The sequence below is a fragment of the Equus przewalskii genome, chromosome 5 (assembly GCF_037783145.1).
Source record: "Equus przewalskii isolate Varuska chromosome 5, EquPr2, whole genome shotgun sequence".
Lineage (NCBI taxonomy): Eukaryota > Metazoa > Chordata > Mammalia > Perissodactyla > Equidae > Equus > Equus przewalskii.
This window is the reverse complement of record NC_091835.1, coordinates 81,718,538-81,743,376: the sequence shown is the minus strand read 5'-3', so window position 1 is coordinate 81,743,376 and position 24,839 is coordinate 81,718,538. Positions and strand designations below refer to the sequence as shown.

At 38.0% G+C, this 24,839-nt stretch overlaps 2 long non-coding RNA genes across 3 annotated transcripts in view; one reads left to right on the top strand and one right to left on the bottom strand.

Annotated features, from left to right (window-relative positions):
* Nucleotides 1-24,839, top strand: part of LOC139083411 (uncharacterized) — a 53,246-nt gene that overhangs the window by 1,854 nt on the left and 26,553 nt on the right. The window lies entirely within an intron of this gene.
* Nucleotides 248-24,839, bottom strand: LOC139083412 (uncharacterized). Its single transcript, XR_011540116.1, has 3 exons — nucleotides 24,695-24,839; nucleotides 24,025-24,147; nucleotides 248-358 (listed from the first exon to the last, which is right to left on the bottom strand). It is a non-coding gene; the product is annotated as an uncharacterized lncRNA (long non-coding RNA).

Genomic DNA, 24,839 nt, shown 5'->3' with positions numbered 1-24,839 from the left:
CCATCCAGGTTCCCGCTGCCGAGGGAGCCCAGCGAGACTAAAGAATCCCGGAGGGCCAGACTGGAGTGGCAGTTTCCCTGTCTGGCTGCTGGCTCTCTCTTTACACTTTGTCTTTCCGCTTGACTTAAAAAAAAAAAAAAAGTGAGCTTCTCTCGCTGCTCTTTTTGAGAAGCCTCTGCTCTTCCATTCCGAGGAAAAGATAAGATACGGGGCAGACCACTCCCGACACAATTTTCTTCAAGACGAATGGCTATTCATTCCTTAGTTGGTTGTAAGATATTATCATTTTTCCCCCTTTTAAAATCTGATGACGTCGATAAGTCATTTCTGTAGTTGAAAGAGCCTTATTTGCTTCTTTCTGTGAAAAAAAAAAAGACAACACACCATCCTGCTGATTTCCTTCTTAGCACCTTTCCAACCTATATTTATTTATTTATTTAATGATTATTGGTATGCATTTTTAATTTAATTTAATTTTTTGGTGAGGATGGTTGGTCTGGAGCGAACATCCGTGCCAATCCTCCTCTTTTATGTATTTTTTCAATTATAGTATTTAATTATTTATTGTCTCATTGCTTTGAACTGTAAGCTCCATGAGCAGAGGAGCCTCCCTTCTATTATTCGCAGCTTCACTCCTATAGTGCCCGAAGCCAGAAGTTCACTAAACATTTGTTGAACTAATGAATGAATTGCAAAGCTAGGATAGTATGAGATGAGTATTTTGACATGGGAACAGTGGCAGAGGAGGAGGAAAAGCCTTCACACAAAGTCAAAAAACTCGAGACAATTGAGACTTGGATATCCAGCCCCCTCATTTAGAGAATAGGAAATGAATCCCAGAGAGGTGAAACTTGCCCCATTCGGTGAAGATGGCTTCCCTTTTCCTGAAACCCCAGCAGAGCTGACACTCCTGGAGCGCTGAAACCCTAGCAGCTGCACAGCGGCACCCAGCACGGTATCTGGCACATTATAATAATTTTTTGTCGAATGAAGTGTTTTATCCTATTGCATTATACACAACTGAACCAAAACGTGTTAGTCAAAAGCACAGATACCGACTTTTCAACATCCAACAGCAACTTGAATTTTCGACTTCTCGTAGTAGAAGCTTGCCATGTCAAAAAAACTTTTCTGTGGAGGGTCACTTCCTTGTCCTTTATCAGGAGACTTTAAAATTTATAAATGTTCCTGAATCTGTGACTGTTAAGCACTTATAAGACTGTTTGACACAGTACATTTTATCCCCTATCATGATAATGACCCAGAATTTATTACCATAATTTTCTGGGTGGAGAATCAAATGATTGCAAACTTGCTGGACTTGTGTCTCAGGATAGCAGCAGTTAAACTGTGAGCTTTGGAGTTAAAACTGGATGGGACCCAGCCCTGCCTCTTACGTTTACTCTTAGTTCAACATTTGTTCCACACCCTACTCCTCTTCAGGTAGGAATCAGAGAAGTCTGTTGGTTCAGCCTCTGATTTTCATGAACCTTTAAATACCTTTATATAAGGTTATCTGACTCTTTGTATTTCTGCCTGTGACTTTGGATAAGTTATTTACTCTTTCTGAGCCTTAGTTTCTGTATAAACAAAAGAGGAATGATTAACCTTCCTCAGCAGGCTATTTTCAGAATTAAATGAGAATATATCTGCAAAATGCTTTAGCACCATGCCTGACACACAGTGTGCACTCAATAAACGTAGGCCAATATTGTAAAGCCAAGCACGGTGCATGTGTGTTTGGTAGCATGGCTTCTGGGAACTCCATCTAAGAGCAGTTAAAGAAAGTATGACTACGCAGACAGAAACAGAAGTGATGAAACTTTGCCCAAGGTATTAAATAATCACATTTAATAGTTAATGAAGATGAAGGGCTTTGGCCACCTTAGTCCTTGGTCATTTCAGCCCTTGGGGGCAGCAAGGTTTGGGATGACCTAGGAGCTAAAGTTCTGGAGTCTCCAAGTTCTGTGACTTAGGGCAAACTTAGGCTCTCAGAACCTCAATTTATTCCTTTCTAAAATGTTGATAATATTGTCTACTCTCCTTGGCACACAATTAATATTCAATAAGTATTTGTTGAGAATGATGAATGAATTCTGTATGTGAAAATACTGTTCAAATATATTGTTTACCTGTTAGGTATGATAGCCAGATATTAATAACAATGAAAACTACAATTGATATAAAATTTACACTTTACAAAGAGCCTCCATATAAATAGTCTCCTGTCCTCTACAAGAAACCCCTCCTTGAAGACACTGAGGGTGTGATTGATTGCATGGAGCTCCCTGGGGTCATATGCCCCTTGTTTGGGCGTTCGAGCAGACCCAATGCTTCCTTGGGAGAACCTTCACTGTCTCCACACTGTCACCACCCACTCCCACACCGACTGCTCCTTTCCCGATGGGTCTTACTCCAGCTTCCAGACTGGCCAGCTTTACAGCACCAGGCTCTCACCTGGCAAACTGCACTGGCATGCCTAACGGGGAATACAATCTCAAACTTACTCCTGCCTTATAGCTTCCAAAAATTTGACTAAGGGAAACATTTATGATGGATTGCAGAAGGATAGGCAGTTCCTCTCTTCCTCTAGGTGTTTTTAATTTCATCTCTGCCTTAAGCCTGCTCATCAGAGACCTGTGTAGCTTGGGCCACATTCCTAACCCTGTACTTTCCCCATTCCCAAGAAAATACCTTTCACCATGTTGCCCTTCGTATTAATGACATCAGCTTATGTTGAAGGACCTTCTAAAGAATGGTATGAAACCTGACATTATATGCAAAGAAAAATTTTGCTGAGGGTTCATTTCCTTAAGGAATGTCCTTTCTGGTCTCACTCTTAGAAATAGTTTCACTTTTCCAGACAACTCATTTGTTTTTGTTTTGGTTTGGTTTTGCTTTGTTTCGTATTTTTTTGAGATGAAATTCACATAACATAAGATTGACCATTTAAGTGTACAATTAGTGGCATTTAGTATATTTTCAATGTTGTGTAACCATCACCTCTATCTAGTTCCAAAACATTTTCGTCACTCCCAATTAAGTAGGCATTCCCTATTTATCCCACTCTCCAGCCCTTGGCAACCACTAATCTGCTTTCTGTCTCTATGGATTTAACTGTTCTGGATATTTCATATAAATGGGATCATACAGCATGTGACCTTTTGTGTCTGACTCCTTTTACTTAGCATAATGTTTTTGAGGTTCATCCATGATGTAAAATATGTTAGCATTTCATTTCTTTTTTGGGGATGGGGAGAGATTGTCCCTGAGCTAACATCTATTGCCAATCTTCCTCTTTTTCTTGAGGAAGATTGTCACTCTGCTAACATCTGTGCCAATATTCCTCTATTTTGTATGTGGGAAGCTGCCACAGCATGGCTTGATGAGCAGCGTGTAAGTCTGCACCCAGGATCCAAACCTGCAAACCCCAGGCCACTGAAGCGGAGCTTGTGAACTTAATCACTACACCACCGGGCCAGCCCTGCCTTCATTTCTTTTTATGACTGAATAATATTTCATTGTATAGTTATACCACATTTTGTTTATCCATTCATATACATTTTGGTTGTTTCCACCTTTCAGTTATTGTGAATAATGCTGCTATGAACATTGGTGTACAAGTATCTGTTTGAATACTTGTTTTCAATTATTTGGGGTATGTACCTGGGAATTTCAGATTATATGGTAATTCTATGTTTAACTTTTTGAGGAATCACAAAACTACTAATTTGTTTTTAACCTTGTGGATGGACACTGTTGGTTTGGTGACTTGCCGTGTTTCTCTCTTTGAGGAGACAGCTGAGAAGTTCGGACTCAAATTTGTGGCCCAGCGATAGCAAGTATTTAAGGCTCCATAGCATATAGTTTATAAATTAATCCCATTGCTGACTCCGTCTAAATTTCCTAACTTTATGTTCATGTGCCTCATTCCTTAAAATGATTTTAATTTTATTTTATCTTCCTAATATGATATACATCTTTTTACCTGCCTCTTAATTATTTTGGAATACCGTATAATTCCTCTGACAATCCAAGGGGTAGGTTTTATTATTTTTCACCTTTTATGGATAAAGAAACCAAGGCCAGAAAAGTTCCTTCATTCAAAGCTCAAAGGGAGTCAGGTGGAAAACAAACCCATGACCTCAGACTCCAAATCCATGTTCTTTCTGCTACAGCACACTACCTCTTGAATACTTTTCTTAAATCACACAGTAATATGTGTAAAAGTAAACTTTTTACTTACACATAAACTTTATATAAACCCATAAAAGTTCCTTCTTTTCTCACCCACCCTAAAGAGGGAGGAGTCCGGAATGGGGTGAGGGAGAGGACAAAAGTTTTGACTGTTCTTCTATTTCTTAGTTTTGTTGCTACATGCAGCGACTGGAGAGAAATCTCGGAAACATAGAACTAATTATATCACTTAACTCTTTAGCAGATCGAAGAAATAACACAATATTATAATGATGTTATCACTTAACTTCTCTTAAAGTGCCTCGAGGGTGTGTTCACTAGTTTTGATCTACAAAGTTCCTGATGTTTATTTTTCTTTTTAATTGCTCAACTTTTATTCAACGCTAACACTGCTTCTAAAAAAGAAGCCAGAATAAACAGGCTGAAAATACAACATGGTCTTGAGAAACGTTGAACAGAATTCTTATGTTACTATGGAATTAGCCAAGAAAGTTTCATAGCAAGAGCATCTGTTTTATTTTTTTTGCATATAACCCAAACAGGTGAGGAATGGTCATACAATTCAAGAAAACAACATACGTACGATTGATAATTATATTCTACTCTATTCAAGAAGATGAGCTGCTAAATCGTATACTGGAAGTTATGGAGAGCATTTCTCATTAATGCGTGATGGACAAGGGTCTCAAAGTTAGGAGAGTTGAGTTCTATTCCCAGTTCTGCAATTAATTAATTGTAATAATATTTTACATTCTTATATTGCCTCATAGTCTACAAAATCATTTCACTGTCCCCTTTGATCTTTACACCAATCCTAACAGGCAAACATTATTGTCCTGGTTCTATAGATGAGAGAACTAAGGATTGAGACATTTCAATCATTTCTCCTTTATGAGAGCTAGTAAGGACTGAGATCCAAAATTACCCCTAGGTTGTCTGACCCTAAGTTCACTGTTCCTTCTAGCCCACCATGATGCCTCACAGGAGTAGATTGGACTGCACAGAATGAGTCATTTAACTTTTTTTCTTTTAGTTTCTTCATCCCTAAAATGAGGAAGTAAGAATACTTCACCACTAAGAACACTTAGAAATCCAAAACTTTCTGAAAGCACTTTCTTATAGTGCTTATTGTTGTACTTTATATTCTAGTTACTTATACGCTTGCCTTATTTTTCCCTCTGTGTTCTTTGAGATGAGGGTCTGTGTCTGAACGAAATTTGCATCCCTCCCAGCTCGTAGCTTATTGTTGGATGTGACAAATAAATAGTAAAGTGATACCATGTGTGGCAGAATAGCTTTAGGAAGACACTGAGGTGGCACACAAAGAAGAAATACATTAGGGATAGGACTCTTGCAGAAGTATCTAGAAATAGGAGAGAAATGCGAGTCTACAAATTCATCATGAAGTTTAAGGAGTACACTGCAAAGAGGCTGATGGCCCAGGCTGCTCTGGAGATTTGGTTTCCTTAAGCAGCAAGAGCATTTTAATACCAGTGTTTTCTTGTCCCACATCACATGAGCAATGGTGTAAACAAAAAGACGGAACATTGGAATTTTCCAATGATGACCCATTCTCTTCAACCCCACCCTTTCTTTAAATGTCGTTTCGTTTGTTGTAAGAGAACTGCGCATGAAGCAGGCATAGAGGATCGTCAGGCTGTGTTCTATAATACTTTCACACTCTGGTTTATGTATCCTTGGGTGTTTCTTCTCTGTTCTTCCAGGAGCTTAGGCATGGGCAGAAGGGATAGCAGGGGGAGGGACGCTGTTAGTTATGGTTGATGGGATAGAAAGTCTCATGATTGAGACTTGTTCCTGGCCTCTGCTGCTTGCCTCTAAATGAGAATGCTTCCTGCCCGTCCGCTCAAGAAGAACATTTCTGAATGGTTTATGTTCTTTCGTTGTTCCTTTGGCCCTGAAGATCAGGTCTACAATGAGCAGCAAGACTCACTGTGTTCCCCTCCCTGCTTCAAAGCCCAAATCGTCTCTCCAGACAAAGCTGGGGCAATCTTAAATACATCTCATTTGTTTTCCATTTCTCAGGGATCACTGTCCTTCACAGCCTGATGTCCAATGTCTTGAACCTGTTGTTTCATTTTATTTACAGTTGTTTCAGGCTAAAGGATAAATCTAAACCTTGTTATTCCATTTTGACAAGAAGAAATCCCAGTGTATGCAGGTTTAATAAACTAATCTCTCTACTTTTTTTTTTATGCTGAAGAAGATTCGCCGAGTTAACAACTATTGCCAATCTTCCTCTTTTTTTGCTTGAGAAAGATTAGCCCTGAGCTAACATCTGTGCCAATCTTCCTCTATGTTTTATATGTGGGTCACTGCCACAGCATGGCTGACAAGTGGTGTAGGTCCACACCCAGGATCTGAACCTGTGAACCCGGGCCACTGAAGCAGAGTGCACCAAACTTAACCAGTAGGCCATGGGACCAGACTCCCTACATTTTTTTACATGTTTGAAATGTTCCAAAATAAAAGTTTTTTTTTTTTTTAAGTGAAGACCTGATGCCTGGTGATATAGATTTTTAAAGGAAAACAGTGTTGTGTATTTGGAATTTTATTTAGTTGTGTAATAGCATGTTCATCTGTGCCTATACTGCCCCCTCAGATATCCACCATTTTGTTGTCTGAATTTGGTATTTACTATTCTCATGCATCATCTCATTCCTCTCTCTCTATATATATGTATATATCAGACAATAAATATAAAACGTGTTTAAGTTATTTTAAAATTTTAAATATATCATTATATATGTATGTGTATATATACATATTCTTCTGCAACTTACATTTTTACTCAACATTTTGTTTGTGAGATTCAGACATAAGTAACTCTAGTTCAATCATTTTAACTGTATCAAATCAATGAATAGCATGTTTACTTTTTAGCTGCTGGTGTATATTTTGTCACGTCTCTGATTAAGACTACAGGGTTTAATCATTCAGTTGTTCAACAAATATTTATTGAGTGCTTATTGTGGGCCAAACATTGTTCTAGGTGATGGGGATACTACAGTGAACAAAATAGAGATCATAGACCCTAGCTTTCAGCTTAAGAAGATAGACATTAGGCAAATAACATGTCATACATCAGTTGGTGGTAGGTGCTAAGAAGAAAAATAAGCAAGGTAAAATGGGAGAGAGGGTAAAGGTGACAGGTAGACAATGCTGTTTTGTGCGGGTGGTTAGGAAGATCTTTCTGATAGTGACATCTGAGCAGCCATCTGAAGGGAATGGCAAGGGCCAAACCCCAGAGCGGGAATCTGTAAGGTGGGATCATTCTTGCAACAGGAAGGAGGCGGGTATAGCTGGTGTAGGGAGGGGGATGAGCCATGGGGGATGACATCAGATGAGTGGTGGAGCAGGAGCGCAGATCCTGGGGGCATTGGGGGCCATGGTAAGGACTTTGAATTTCACTCAGAGTGAGATGAGAAGCCATTGTAGGATTCTGAGGAACAGAGCGACATGATCTAACTTACTTTTAGGACCTGTCATGTTAATAGGCTTAAGAAGGGGAAGGGAGAAAGGAAAGAGACAGGTTAGGAGGCTCCAGCAAAAATCCAGGTAAAAAAGATTGTGGTTTGGAACAGAGTGGTAGTGGGAAGAAGTGAGAAGCATTTGGATTCTGAATATATTTTAAAGGGAATGCTAAGCAGGATTTGCTTACCAATTGGATGTTGGATGTGAGAGAAAGGGGTCAAGAATGACTCCAAGGTTTTGGGGCTGGGTATCCAGAGGAAGGAGTTGCTGTTTACGGAGATGTAGCAGCCTGGGGATACAGTAAGTCTTGGGGAGAGTCAAGAGATTCTTTTGGATGTTGTGTTTGGGACTTTCAAGTAAAAGATTCTGGTAAGCAGAGGTATGCACGCATCTTTAGTTCAAGGGGGAAGTTCTAGGATGAAGTCATAAATGTGAGTGTCAGCAGCAGATAGCTGAAATTTAATGACATGGAAATTAGCAGGATAGAAAAGAGACAACATGTGAGAACTGAGCCCTGAAGTTCTCCAACATTTAGGGGAAGAGAAGTTAAGAAGGAACCTCAAAGAAAACTGAAAACAAGCTGGTGGTGAGAGAGAGGAAACCAAGGTGGTGATGTCTTAGAAGCTGCTAAGCCGAGTTTCAGAAGCTCTCCTCACATACTCTCCTGTGGATAAGGGACTCTTCCTGTGCAGGCCTAAGGTTGATGAGTCCCAAAAAGTTAAGGAATTCAAATATATGCTTGTAAATTAAAAAGTAATTTTTTAAAGCTGCATTACAAGTAGTGATACGATATTAATTTTATTTTAATTTTTTTTAATGTTTATCCATGTTGTCAACAAAAATAAGTTTCATAAGTATTTGAAGTAATGTCTCAACTTGTCATTCTCTTCTATACTCATATTACTTAGGTCCTCTTCTTGGCATTTTGATATTGTTATATAAAAGTCCAAGAGGTGCATTTTTTCTAAAGGAAAGAAGAAATAACTGATTGCTAAAGTCTGCACCTTTTAAAGTTCATGTAAAAAGATTAACTGTTTTTATTTAAACTAGATGCATTATTGTTATTAAAGTCCTTAGTACCCACTGGTTTTGGGTGGGGTCTGAACTACAAAATTCAGATTCAGTAACTGGAAAACTCTTTCTAGTTTAGCTCAAGTCGTTCTTTAATTACTTAACCAAACCTTGTTGGTTTCAATTTGGTGTTTTAGGACTCCTTTAAAAGCCTGTAGCTCTTACAGGCACTGCACCTCTGCTCATGTGGAAAATGCAGCATGAGTGTCTTAATCATCACGAAAGCCACCAGAATGTACCTTGATGAAGACAAACGTGCCAACAAGACATGGGTTATTCTTGAGTGTGGGCCAGCATGACAGATTTCTAAAAATTCAAAAAGCTGAGAGGGATCTTAGAAAGTATGTAGGTAAATCCTATTGTTTTTGAGGTTAAGAAGATAAGGCCTATCCAGTTATATTATTCGTCCAAAGTGTTTCAACTCGTTGGTGAGAAAATTAGGGTGAGAACCCAGCTACCCCGACTTCCAGGTGAGTTCTCTATGCTATGGAGCTATATTTTAAAGGAAAAAAGTAGCAGGATAAGAGAAGCTTGTCTGATTGTAACTTGATTTAGGGTCTCTGGCCTTTTTTCTTGTTTTATATCAATACTCTTTTGGCACTCATGTGATCTCACTGAACTTTAAAATAACTGTATTGAATAGGAGGTTCACGTTGTCATCATTCTCATTGTATATGGGTGATGAAATTGAGGCAAAGAGTTTCATCTACTTCTTCAAGATCATAAAGCTAGTAGATGGGACAGTACCCAGGTCTTCCGAATTCTATTTAACTTTTCTTTCTACAATTAGTCAGATCAGGAGAAATATTTAAATGATCTAACAAAATAATCTCGGTGAAAAAGAATCACTTTTGTGTAGCACACCAGTTGGAAGACAAAGGGAGACAAGCTGATGATGGGAAATGTAATGGCTGAAAAAATAGTAACAACTCACAGTGTTGCCATAGTAGCAAAACTGAGCAATTAGAGGCATTGATGCAAATTTCTTTGAACAAAAAACATCAAATTCTATGAAAGAAGATAATTTTTGGTCAGTCCTTACATAGTTTCAAAATACCAACTGCACAAGTGCAAGGATAGATGAGTCGATTTAAATTAACATAAGTTTCTGCGTGAAGACACGAGAATTTTCGTTCACTGCAAGCAGAAGGGAATCTAATGTTATGACAAGGCTGCCAAAAAAGCTAATGCACTCATAAGCCACAGTGATAGAAGGGTGTATGGAGTAAGCTTTGCTCATTATACCAAAGTTGAATCACTAGGTCACATCTTGGTGCCACATTTTAGGAAGGACACTAAAAACCTAAAGTTCATATAAGAGGAGGATGACCAGAATGGAAGTCTGGAAGCCATTTCCTTGGAGGAACTTTTGAGGAACTAAGCTATTAATTTGAAAATAAGGAGAATTGAGTTCTTTAAATTTATTCATTCACTCAACAAAAATTTATTGAGTGCTTACTCTATGTCACAATAGGTAGGACCTTTCGGGGGACTGCAAAGACTTTGGCCAGTACCTGAGTGAGTTGGGGAGCCATGGGGAGGATTTTAGGTAGACGAGTGACTGTATCTCACATGTGTTTGAGACGCCATTCTGGGAGTTATGTTGAAAATAGGCTGTTGGGGTGGGGAAGGGTGGCAGCCTGGAGACAAATGAGGTTATTGCAATAATCTAGGCAAGAGCTGATATTGCTTAGACCAGGGTGGTATCAGTGGAGGAAAGAGAAGTGATTCGATTTGGGATATATTTCATATAAGTGAGAACATTTTTTAAATAATAGGTTAAACTGAATTTAAATCTCTGTGTCTCCAGAGGATAGCACCAGGACCCATGGATGGAGTTGGGAGGGCGGATGGGAGCAGGAGGAGGGAATGTGCCAGTTGGCAGATCTTTCAATGGCAGAGAGAGGAGGTGAGCAGAGCTGGAATATGCCTCTCTCCCTCCAATGTCATAGCATTTTTGACTCAATGTCACAGAGGGAAAAAAAGTTCACAACTGTCAGAAATAGAGAATTTCAAAAAGTTCATGAAATTAGCAATATAAATTGTAAAGGATAAAACTGCTATTATATTTGTTCTATAATAGTGTAAGGACAACACGTTTTTTACAAAGCATAAAGGGAGAACAAAGAAAGACTATGACCTGCCACTTTCTTGAGAAGTCACTTAGAATTATTACTTGTAAGTTATTTGCATGACCACCATCACCTCTATCCCCATTCAACCTGTAATCATTTTTTTGCACTCTACAACAGTGAAACATGAAAGAAGAAATAACTAATAGGAAAGTGAACAGCAAGGCTAAATATGGATAAATATTTCTACCTCAAATGGTCTGATGGGAAGGTAATTGAAATTGGACTTGAAAATCATACCTATGCCATTTAGAGAAGAAGAATTGGAATGTGGGCTGAAAGCAAGTCTAACATAAAAACATGGGAGAATTCTAGCTGTTAAAAGTATCACAATAGGGGCCGGCTCCGTGGCCGCTGAGTGATTAAGTTGGCAGCCCAGGGTTTTGCTGGTTGGGATCCTGGGTGCCAACATGGCACCTCTCATCAGGCCATGCTGAGGCAGCGTCCCACATAGCACAACCAGAAGGACCTACAACTAGAATCTACAACTATGTACTGGGGGGCTGTGGGGAGAAGAAGAAGAAGAAGAACACTGACAACAGATCTTAGCTCAGGTGACAATCTTTAAGAAAAAAATGTATCACAATAATGAGCTGACTTTTTGATACCTTATGAGTATTCTTAGTAATTGGTAGTAGTAATTTGGTACTGTATTATAATCATGAGTTTATGATTCAGTCAGTAATTGTAAGTTAAAGCTCATCATTGTTGGTATATATTTGTATATAATCAGAATTACATTGTTGATATAAAAGTTTATTGATTCTTTATTTATCAAATGTCTTCTATGTGTCAGGCAATGTGTCAAGGAATTCAGCCCTGAACAAGATAAACACTGTCCCCTCTCCTCAAGCAATGTATACTCTGGCTCAGGGATTCTGAAATGTTAATGTACTTCAAAATCAGCTGAAGAATTTGTTAAAATGCGAATGCCCCGCTCCTTGCACTCCTGCCCCTGCAGAGTGCTGATTCAGGAGCTCTGGAGAGAATCCCTGGAGTCTGTCTCCATTTTCAACACGCTTCCTGGGAGATTCGAATGTGGGTGGTCCACGGACAACACTTTGAGAAATCCTAGAATGTGACAGAGCCTCTGGGGAGAGACAGTGGGTCTCTGTCAGCCTCTCGGGGACAACAGCTGGTGACTAGAATCAGGATGACTGCTTACAAGCAAGCGGGTAGCCTTTGGTGAGAAAGATGATTCTTAGTAAGCAGGAAATCTTGGATGACTCTTAGGAGAGGATAACTGCCAGATCCCGGGCTACAATTTTTCAGAATGTCTGGCCTTGAGGGGATCGTTTACCCATTAAGAGCATAAGGGACCGATCAGTCAGTTTGCCAGGTACTCCCAACTGCGCCTTCTACCTTGACCTGTCACACCCTCTGCCTCCAGAGGGACAGACAACCAACCTGCCCCTACCTCTGCATTAGCTGACTTGACTCAGCATGGATACCTAACCCAAAGCCAGACAATCTACTGGCATGTCAGAGGGTAAATTTTTCTCTTTGGATAATCTTAGGTAAGAGACATAGAGTTTTAGTCACAGGTTAAGCTAGAAGGTCATGAGCAGTTGATATGAGATGGTTAAACAGAACCCAGCAAGAATAGAGACCAGAATATATGTGTAGAAAATAGCAATGAAATCACAAGAGACATAAATATGAAGGCGAACACTTGACCCTGAGAGATCAGAAGAATAACCACCGTTCCTGACTTCCCATTTCCCAGCTCCATTTCCCTTGGACCTGGCTGTAACTCCTGTCCTTAGGGTCTTGAGGCCTCTTTGTGTTCTTTCAATAAAACACTTATTTCTTGAGTCAGCTGGCGTGGTTCTGTCCATTGCAACCAAATTGTCCTTAACTAAGATAAGCAAAGACCAGACACTTCAGGGGGAAAAAAAAAAGCTACCCACCCATTCATATATAGACTGTTGGCTCAAGATTTTGATTTGCAAGCAACAGAGACAAACTCTAAGATAATCAAGCCATTGAAATCCTATTGGGGGCACTTAGAGTTGAGATTACAGGACAACATTCTGAAATGCACAATAAGCAAGATAATATAAATTCTTTTGGAAGCAGAAAGTACAGCTAGGGCCTCGTAACTACAATGTGCAGTTGGCACACTACCTCTGTGCAGAATGACCTCTAACTACTCCTCTTACTCATGCCACATTCTCTCAAGATTAACAAACTGAAGAGAAAGTGTGTAGACCTGGGACCATATCTATGCCTGGTTTCATGAGAGCAAGGAAAGGAAGGATTTGCTTTTTGTTCCCAGAGTGGGAGGCAAGCACACAGGTCTTCTCCTCTGAAAACCAGACACCATGGGAGAGGTAATTTCCTAAAAGGAAACTGAGGCCTTTTGTGAGTGGGAATGAATGCCAGGGATACTTTGAGACAGAGAAAAGTAACAAGAGACTCTATGCTGACCCAGAGACAGAAAGAACTACAGAGAGGTGATTTGGTATTCAACATAAAAAGTCATGCTTGGATGATTAGAGAAACAGAGTAGCCAGGTCTGTGAAATAATGAGCTCCCTGTCACTGAACTGTTCAAGCAAGAGCTGGATAACCATTAGTCAGTAACATTGAGGGGATTTCTGCATTGGATGACAAATGAGCTCAATGACTTGTTTGACGACTTACAATTCTTAATAGTATAAAAGAAAAGCACATTTAACTGCCTTGGGATAATGAGTACCATTTATCTACTAAACACTTTATGAAGTAGGTTTGCCTTTCATCTGCCTTGAAATTTTTCTTTTCAGCTTTAAACTGCTCTGCTTATTCCCCTGTCCCTGCGTCTCTCTAATTGCCATTGCTGAGATAGCTTCACCTTGAGGTAAAGGCATAATCTTGCCCTGTGCTTTGGGATCAAACTCGTTCCTAGGCACAGGGAGCAAATGGAGAAACAAGAACCCTATGATAGAGGTTTACCAACTCAACACGCAGGCTGCATTGCAACACAGCCTGTCCTGAAGTTGGTATTCCGGTTCCCTGATTCCCTGGTAATAAAGGTAGTGTGTTGTTTTCTTGGGATAGAGACAGTGTCTGGCACACATGTCTCCCCAAGGACTTAATTTCTTGTCCTTGAACTGCCTGTTTATCTCCACTTCTGCTGACTACTGGTTGCTTAAACCCCTATTGAATTCTGTCTTGACCATGCATATCAGGCAGGGTTCAAAGCTGGAAAGAGATGGCATCTGAAGTATTTTAAGCAGAAAGGGGCTTAATACAGAGAATTAGAGCATTACAAAATCACTGGAAGGGCTAGAATCTGGGATTATAAACTGAGATCCAGGAATGAGTCCCTCAACACCATGAAACTGACCTCCCAGGGGACTTACTTCCTCTGCCATAAGCAGAAGGTAGGGAATCAGGAGTCTGCCATTAGAATTATTAAAAGTTAAAAACTAACAAAAGCCATCTATGGATTCAATGCAACCCTTAATGCAATCCCATTCAATTGAAATCCCATCAAGATTTCAATGGCATTTTTACTGAAGTAGAAAAAACACTCCTAAAATTCATATGGAAGCACAAAAGACTTTCAATAGCCAAAACAACAACAACAAAAGTTCTGAGAAAGAAGAACAAAGCAAGAGGCATCACTCTTCCTGATTTGAAGCTATACCACAAAACTGTAGTCATCAAAACAGTAGGATACTGGCATAAAAACAGACAAATGGAACAATGAAACAGAATCAAGGGCCCAGAAATACACCCAAGCGTACATACTCAACTGATACTTGACAAGGGAGCCAAGAATACTAAATGAAGAAAAGGCAGTCTCTTCAGTAAATGTTACTGAGATAATTGGATATTCATATGTAAAAGAATGAAACTGGACCCACATCTTACACCATTCACAAAAGTTAACTCAAATGGATTAAAGACTTAAATGTAACACCTAAGACCATAAAACTCCTAGAAGAAAACAGTAACAAAACCTTTTGATATGAGTCTTGGTAATCATTTTTTGGATATAGCACTTAAAGGACAAGCAACAAAATAAAAAATAAGCAAGTGTTGGGGCCGGCCTCATGGCCCAGCGGTTAAGTTCGCATGTTCCGCTTCTCGGCAGCCCGGGGTTCATCGGTTCAGATCCCAGATGCGGAGATGGCACTGCTTGGCAAACGCCATGCTGTGGCAGGCGTCCCACATATAAAGTAGAGGAAGATGGGCATGGATGTTAGCTCAGTGCTAGTATTCCTCAGCAAAAAGAGGAGGATTGGCAGTAGTTAGCTCAGGGTATATCTTCCTCAAAAAAATAAATAAATAAATAAAAATAAACAAATGGACTCTACCAAACTAAAAAACTTCTGCACAGCAAAAAAACCCATCAACAAAGTGAAAAGACAACCTACTGAGTGGGAAAAAATATTTGCAAACCATGTATCTGATAAGGGTTTAATATCCAAAATATATAAAGAATTCATACAACTCAATAGCAAAAAAGCAGATAACTGAATTAAAACATGGGCAAAGGACCTAAATCAACATTTCTCCAAAGAAGATACAGGAAAGGCCAACAGCTATCCGAAAAGATACTCAACATCACTAGCCATTAGGGAAATGCAAATTAAAACCACAGTGAGATATCACCTCATGCCTGTTAGAATGGCCATCATCAAAAAAAAAAAAAAAAAGCAATAACAAATGCTGATGTGGATGTGGAGAAATAGGAACTCTTGTGCAGTGTTGGTGGGATTGTAAATTGGTACAGCCACTGTGGGAAACAGTATGGAGGAGCCTCAAAAAATTAAAAATAGAACTACCATATGATCTAGCAATTCCACTTCTGAGACTATCTCCAAAGGAAATGAAAATACTAACTTGAAAAGATATCTGCATCCTCATGTTCACAGCGTCATTGTTTCCAAAAACCAAGACGTGGAAACAACCTCAGTGTCCAACCATGAATGAATAGATAAAGAAAGTGAGGTATGCATACACAATGGAATATTATTCAGCCATAAAAAACAAGGCAATCCTACCATTTGTGACAACATGAGTGGATCTTGAAGGCATTATGCTAAGCGAAATAACTCAGACAGAGAAAGACAAATATTGTGTGATCTCACTTAAAAAAACACACAAAAAACCCCACCCCACACTCATAGACACAGAGATCAGACTTGTGGTGACCCGAGGCAGAAGGTACAGGGAGGAGGAATTGGAGGAAGGTGGTCAAAAGGCACAAACTTCTGGTTGTAAGATGACCAAGTCCTGGGGATGTGATGTACAGCATGACTATAGCTAACACTGTTGTATGATATACAGGAAAGTTGTTAACAGAATAAGTCATAAGAGTTCTCATCACAAGGAGAAAAATTTTTTCCTTTTTTCTTTTCTTCTTTCTTTTGTTTCGATTGTATGTCCAATATATCCTGCTCACCTTGTATTGGAAGTCCTAGCCAGTATATTAAAGAAAGAAAAATAAATAAAAAGCATACAGTCAGAAAAGGAGTAAGACTATTCTTATTCACAGATGACATGATTTTGTACAAGGAAAATCATTTAGAACCTACAAGAAAAACCCTGTTGGAAGTATAATGTATATCTATCAAGGTCCAGGATATAAGGTCAATATTAAAAATTTCAATTGTATTTATCCATATGAGCAATGAACGATTAGAAAGTAAAAAATTTTAAATACTATTTATAATAGCATGAGAAAACATGAAATACTCAGGGATGAATTTTATAAAATATGTGTAAGATCTGTACACTGAAAATTACAATACATTGGAGAGAGAATTCAAAGAAGACCTAATTAAATGGAGAGTTACATCATGCTCACAAATTGGAAGACTTTAATATTGAGATGTGCGTCCTCCCCCAGTTGACCTTTAAATTCAACGCGCGCTCAACCAAAATCCCAACAGGTTTTTAAAAATAAGCATTAATAATCTGGTTTTAAAGCTTTGTAGAAGAAATGCAAAGGACCTACAAGTTTTACCCACAAATGATGACAGAACAACTAGATATCCACAGGGGAGAGATGAATTTCAGTCCTTTCTTACACCAAATACAAAAATGAACTTGAATGGATTATAAAACCAAACATAGAAATTAAGGTATAACACTTCTAGAAGAAAATATAGGAAAATGTCTTCATGACTTTGACATATACACAGATTTCTTGGGAGCTCTACATAGTTTTTAAGATTCAAAGGGCTTTGGAGTCAGGTAGACTCTAGTTCTGCCACTGATGATATTTAGGCCTTTCATATAATTATTTTATTACTCTAAATCCAAGTTTCCTTGTCTGTAAGGCTTTTTGTAAGGATTAATGAAATATTATATGTGAAGTACTTAGCACACTGCTTATTGCATAGTATACACCCACGAAATGATAGCTATTAATATAAACAAAAGCAACTGTCACATTTGTGGACTTTTGTAAGATTTGCCTGGCTTCTAGCCCAATTCTGCAATTTTCAAGCATCCAAGGTGAGTAATAGGCTGTAGTAAATTGAAGCTGAGGCTTACATTTCCTTAAGCTGGAGTTCCTAAAGTTCTGGTCATTTTTTTAAAAGAGATAAATTGGATGTCATTAAAACTAAAAACTGCTCTTCAAAAACCAACTTTAATAAAACGAAAAGGCAAACCACAGACTGGGCAGAAATAGTCATAATATGTATATCTGAAAGAACTTGTATCTCAAACTCAAATAATTCAATAAGAAGAAGACAAACAATCTAATTTAAAAGTGGTCAAAGTATTTGAACAGACACTTTTCAAAAGAAGACATACTAAAGGCCAATAAACAGGCGACAGGTGTGCAACACCGCTAGTTCTTGAAGTAATGCAGATCATAACATGATGAAATACCACTACGCACCTACTAGAATGGCAAAAACTCACAAGGGTGGCCATACCAAGTGATGACAAGGATGTGGAGCAGCCAGGACTTTCACACGTGGGAATGTGAGATGGTATGCCCACTTTGGATAACAATTTGGTAGTTTCCTATGAAGTTAAACATACATTTACCATGTAATCTAGCAATTCCACTTCTAGGTATTTGCCCAAGAGAAATGAAACATATCCACACAAAGACGTAAATATGAATGTTAATAACTTGATTCATAATGGGCAAAAATTGGAAACAGAATCTATTAACAGGTGAATGTATAAACAAATGTTAATGGAACTACTAAAATTAGAATTACTCAGTAATAATAAAGAATGAACAACTAATACACATCAATCTGGAGATATTTCAAAACTTTTTTTTAGTTAAAAAGCTAGCACAAAAGAGTAAATATCATATGATTCCATTTATTTGAAATTTTAAAACAGGAAAAATTAATCCGTAGTGACAGAAAGTTAGAATGATGTTTGTATTTGGTAAGAGGTGGAGAGAGAAAGAGAGCAAAGGGACATGAATGAATTTTGGGGGGTGATGAAGATTTTCTTTGTTTTGTCTAGGATAATAGTTACATGGGTACCCTTTTGTCAAAACTCTTTTGATAGTACACTTAAATGGGTGTATTTTATTATATGTAAATTATGTATCAATAAAGTTGATTTAAACTGTAAAAACCCAAACTATACTGTACATGTAGCTCTGATTATAAAACTAATGCCCACTTTATACTCCCTCTCAGGACCATATAACCATATGTTTTTTTCTAGACTGATAACAACACTGGAGATGATAAATCCTTTTAAATTTTGTTCCATTTGCTATGCAAAAAGAGGTACCTAATTGACTTGCATTGCCCAAATACTAGTGAGTTGTCTGAAATGCTAACTTTTAATTGGGCAAACAAAGGAAGAGAAGCCAATATACAAGACTGAGAAGGAAAATGAGAGAGGTAGGAAGAAAATTTGTTTTCACAAGTCTAAATGAAGTAAACTTTCCAGCTTCTCTAGGGTCTCTCTCCCTCTCTCTCTCTGTTCATAGTATTACTGTCTCTCTCTTGCCCCTAAGTCAAACCTTTAGGAGCTATTTTTGGTTTCTCCTTCCCCTGACCATCATAATCATTTACAGGTCAATTGCTAAGTTCTTTGTAATAGTTCTTGCATCGGCATCGTTTCCCTCCTCTCCATTACTTCTGCCACTTTAGTTCATTTGACCTCTTCCAACTCTATTGTAAGTAGACCAGCTAACTCCTTACTTCTAGGTTCTTCTTCCAATCCTACTTACTCTCAACTGTGTGGTTGATTTTCCTGAAGCACATCTCTGTGATGGTGCTCACAGGATCAAAAACAAGCAACAAGAAACAACAGTAAAAAAAAATTTCGGTGGGCTACTTACTACATAAAATCCCAATAACCAGCATCAAGCTACTCCAGAACTGGGCTGCAATCTGCATCCCTAGACTTAAATTCCAATATTTTCTTACATCTACTCAGGCTGTGTAGTGTAGTGGTTGAAAACTGTTATTATTATCTCTGTATTAACAAAAGCATCATGGAGAGCAAAATATTTTGAAATAAGCTGTAAGCAGAGGACAACCTCTGTACTTCATCAAATATTCAGAAAGACCTCTGTTGATCTGCTACAGCTATTTCTGTGGTCTGGTTTTCTTGCAAAGTACATGTTTCCTTCAGGTCTACCACCACAAAGATGGTGTGTGCCTTCTCTTGTGTTATTCAGAGACATATTTAGCTAGTCCACTCTCCAAACAAAGATTTGCGTATAGAAAATAGCCTTTTGTACTTGAACAAGTCTTTATTTTACATAGTCTGTTTAAGAAACCTTGGTCATGCTTTCAGAATAATTTTTTCTTTATCTTAAATTATACAATCTTTATTAAATTCAACAAATATTTATTGAGTACCAACTCTGTGAAATATGCTGTACTAATAAGAGCCCACAGAAATTAAAAGATGAGTAAGGCAAAGCTCATTAAACATCTTACAATCTGCTAAAAGGTCAAGATAATAAATCATGATTATCTTTAATTTAAAGCAAAAATATTTCCATCAACACTAGAAGCATACAAAATGCTACAGTGGCTTAAAGAAAGGACAAGTCACATCTGGTGTGTGAATCAAGATTTTTCAACAAGGGTTGTTTTTGAGAAGGTTTGGAAGGATAGGTAGGATTTTGACAGACAAAGATGATTCAAGAAAGCTTTCCAGGCAGAGGGAATACCAAGGATAAAACCAAAGAGTTCAGGAAGTGTTTGAGGCCTTCAAGGAGGACCCAGTGTGCCAGGTTGACTGACGTATAACGTCCATAAAGAGAGTAGTTGGCGATGTTGGTCAGACCTATGCTGGTAGAAAGCCTAGAGTGATGGGCTGAGGAGTTTAGACTTATGTTCAAAGCAAGCAGAATGGTAGCAGAAGGAAGAAGAAATTGAAAAATAAGGAGGAAAACTGGGAGTCTAACTCAATACTAAACAAAAAGTAATTCATTGGGAGGAGGGGGTCATAAAGAGGAGGGTAAAGAGAAGGAGCATTTTAAAGAGATTTTACAGGGCTTAGCAGGTATTAAAGTTAAAGGAGAAGGAAGAAGACTAACATTGACTGTGCAGCTACATACTACAGGCATCGGGCTCAACTATCTTGCTGAGGGATGCAGGCAAGGTGAGAGGAACAGCAAAGACACCTCCGAGGTTTCCAGATTGGGGAACAGGTAGAATGCTTGTTCCAATAACAGAAATTGGGGATTTAGGAGGTAGTTTAATCCGGATGTGTTGAGCTTGATATTCTGGTGGTACGTTTAGGCAGTGATCTATAATAGAAATTGAAAATTAAACTTGGGAGCCCAGGAGCAGTGTCCAGGTAGGTGACACAGGTTTGGAAATCATCCAGGTAGTAGTGATAGTGAAAGCTGCAGATAAGATCACCAAAAGAGAGCTTGCAGAAAGAGAAGGGCTCTGTACAGAATGACAAAAGGTTACTGATCATCCTCATTGTCATTGCAAACACTGCTGAATGACTAGCATGTGCCAAGCATCATGCCAAACACTTTCTATGCATTAGCTTATTTAATTATCACAGTAAAGGTATCCGTGAAAGTTATACTTATGATTAATTATTAATACTCAGTGTAAGAATTAATTTTCTAGAAGTAGAATCCCAGATGATTTCAAGATGTCAAGTAGCAAGGAGGGGGCCATAGAAGGGATTAGGAAAGAGCACCAGACTTCGATGTCTTCTTCAGAGGACGCTGATTCACTCCAACTGTTGGTTAGTAAAATAGAAATTTAATGTGTATTAAAAAGTTTTGAAGGGATATAGTATGCCCTCTAGTCACGGGAAGGAAAAAATGGAATGTAAAAAAAAAAGTGACTATGAAGGTAAAACAATTATGAACTTTCATAATCTAACAACATAGCTTCAAAATACATATTTTTAAACTGTTAGAGAGATATTTACAAATCCACAATCATAGTGATAGCTATTAACAAACACCTTATAAATGTAAACAAAAATAAATAAGGATTTGAATAATATGATTTAAAAGTGTGTAAAATTTTTTAAAAGTGTGTAAATATTTATATATAAATAAAATATATACATGTATATAATATATAAATAAATATAAAATTTACATATAAATATAAAAATATGTAAATATAAAAATATATATGTATATAAAAATATATAAAAAATAAATATAAAATATATAAATTTATATATATAAAACATATATATATTATGTAAATATATATATACTCAAAGACACATATGAGTATATGAGGAGTATTCTTTTCAAATGACTATGGAATATTATCAAATAAATGGATTTTGGATCAGAGAACAAAGATGATTTCAATGAAATCCGAACAACAGAACTCACAAAGTCATACTTTCTAATCACGTTGTATTAAACATAGAATAACAACAAAAGGACAGGTAAACTTTTTCAAAGTAACTCTTGATTAAAGAGGAAATTAAAATGGAAATTACAGAAAATATTCCCCAAATTGGTCTACAGACTCAACTTAATCACTATCAAAATCCCAGCCTGCTTTTTTGCAAAAATTCATAAACTGATATTGAAATTCACACGGAAATGCAAGGGACCCAGAGTGGCCAAAACAATAAGAAAAAGCATAACAAAGCTGAGGACTCACATTTCCCAGTTTCAAAACTTGCTACAAAGCTACAGTAATCAAGACGGTGTGGTGTTGGCATAAGGATAGTTATACAGACCACTGGCATAGAGTTGAGAGTCCAGAAATAAACCCAAACATCCAGGACCAATTGATTTTCAACAAGAGTGTCAAAACCATTTAATGGGGAAAGAATAACCTCTTCAACAAATGGTGCTGGGAGAACTGGATATCCACATGCAAGAGAATGAAGTTGGATCCCTACCTCACAACATATACAAGAAATTGATTAAAATGGATCAAAGACTTAAACGTAAGTGCTAAACTATAAAAGTCTTATAAGAAACCAAAGGTGTAAATCTTCATGACTTTGGATTAAGCAATGAGTTCTTAGATAAGACATCAAAAGTACAAACGACAACAGAGAAAAAATAGATAGATTGGACTTAATCAAAATTAAAACCTTTATGCTTCAAAGGAAACTATCAAGAAAGTTAAAACACAATCCAAAGAATGGTAGAAATTATATATGTGATAAGCATCTAGTATCATAAGTACGCATACACATTGCTGGTGGGAATCCAAAATGATACAGTCACTTTGGAAAACAGTCTGATAGTTCTTCAAAAGTTAAACATAGGATAGCAGTGCAATCAATCAAAACCGTAACATTTCTTTATAGAACTTGACAAGCTAATTCTCAATATCCCTTTCATTATTGATAAAATGTAAGTTGGAGGAAGCGGCTTATATGAGTGGCAGCTGGAGTAACAGAACTAAGCATGCTTACCACCCCCCCCAATCAGAGGCACATGTGGGTAACTGAGGCCTCCTCACAGTGACCTAATGCTGTGAAACACCTAAGGCATAGTGGAGCCAACCAAAATGTGTGTTTCCTGTAAAGACACTGCTCCCACGAGGAAAAAAGGGACAACTGAATGGTATATGCCTGTTTCTTACCCTAAACTAAGTCGAGAAGTCACTCTGTCTTCCCTGGAGAAGTTTGAGACAGGAGCTGTGCAAGGAGACTGAGTATTTAGGAAAAATCTTTCTCATGAAAATCAGAGGAGAGTAGAAGACACATTTCCAACTAACAACGGGGTTGAAGGATGTAAAGATGTAGGATATGCACTGCCAAATTACTTTCCAACAGGATTTTACCAAATAATCTGTAGTACTGCCAAAGAGGTATGAGAGGGGTCAGTTTACGTGAACTTGACAGGTGTACCAGCCACAGCTAGTTGCCTATGGAATTTCCCTTCTCCCCCATTTTCTTGTAACAGATTAGATTTTGGGGTGGCAATGTGCTCTGCTTATAAATTTTCAGCCTCCCTTGCAAGTGGGAATAGCTATGTCATACACATCTTATCAATGAGATGAAAAACAGAAGTCTGCCGGTGATTCCTAGAAAGTTTTACTTTCTTAATTTAAATGCCATTCCTTCATAGTCCTGCCCGGAACACAGAAGTGATGTCTGAAGCTCAAGCACCCATCTTGTAGCTAGAATGAGTGCCACACGCCAAGAGTGATGAAACAGCAATATAGAAGTTCCTTGAAGACATTCTTGAACAGCTACATCAGCCCCGCTGTCTTTTCTATGGATCATCCTATTTATCGACACAACGAGTCAACACTTTTTCTATTTATGATTTCAGCTTTGAATTAGATTTGTCATATATCTGTCTAGTTTGTATTTGCAGATTATTTTACTCTAGTCTTTTATTTTAGATGTCTTTCTTTTAAATAACTGGATTTTATTTTCCGTTCCAATCTGAGTCTTTGACTTTTCACTAAGAGAATTAAGCTCATTTACATTTGCAATCATAATTCTTGCATTTATGTATTTGGTTGCAAGATGTCAAAATTCATCTTGATTAGCTTAGGCAAAATGGAAATTCACTGGCTCCTGCAACCAGAAAGGGCAAGAGTGCAGCTAGGGACCCAGTGAGCCAGACTTGGTACTAAGTCTCCTGCCTCCCTTCTTTGCTCCTTCTGACTACTTTTGTCCACACACGTCACTCCACACATCTTCCCAGCTTTTATCCAAAGTGAAAAAATATCTTTCACTCACATCCTATTGAACGAACCCTGGAGGAGGAGTATGACACTCACAGTTTGTGCTGGATGACTATGTGCCTTTGAGCTGGATCAGTTGATGGGGCTGGTAGGGAGTGGGTGAGATGATGAGGTTCCAGGATTGACCCAATTTAAGTCAGATATTCTCTTCCAGGCAATCTAGACCAGGAAAGTAAAGTCATGTAAAACGTTATCTCCGTTTGGAGTCTGTGGTCAGAGTGGGGATTGGAGCATGGGGTGCTTTTCTCAGAAAAACGCAGGAGTATTGGGCAGAAAAAGAGGTAAAGGACCATTTTAATTGCTACAGAAATAAGATGTCTTATTTTATACTTCCTGGGTTTTAATCCCTTTCCTCTTTTTAGATACGAACTGTTAGTTTGTTCTTGTTCTCTGCCATAATTAAGAAGGGAAGCATCCTGTTTCAATTAAACTATTCTTAGACTTTTGCCATCTAATCATTAAAATCGAGAGCAGCATAAAGACTTCACTCCCCTTTAGAATGTGAAACCCAGGGTTCTGGTGTCCTTTGCTGAAATTTCTCCTTTCTCTCCTGTGTGTTTGTTTTTTCTTTTTCATTTCAACTGTAGTCATAAATTGAATCATTGTCTTTGTGTTAAATAGTATAAATCATCTGTTTCAAGTAACTTTATTACAAATTTATACACTATTTGTCTAAATTCAAATTATCTCTCTATATTTAACTTACCTTATAGGTTGCCCCAATCCCTTCAGCCACTATTTTTGTTTTCTTGAATCTAGATTTTGATTACTATGTTGGGGTTCTGAAGCTGGCCTTTAGGACATTTATTTGGGAAGACGATCTAGTTTCTGAGTCCTTGGATACCTAAAAA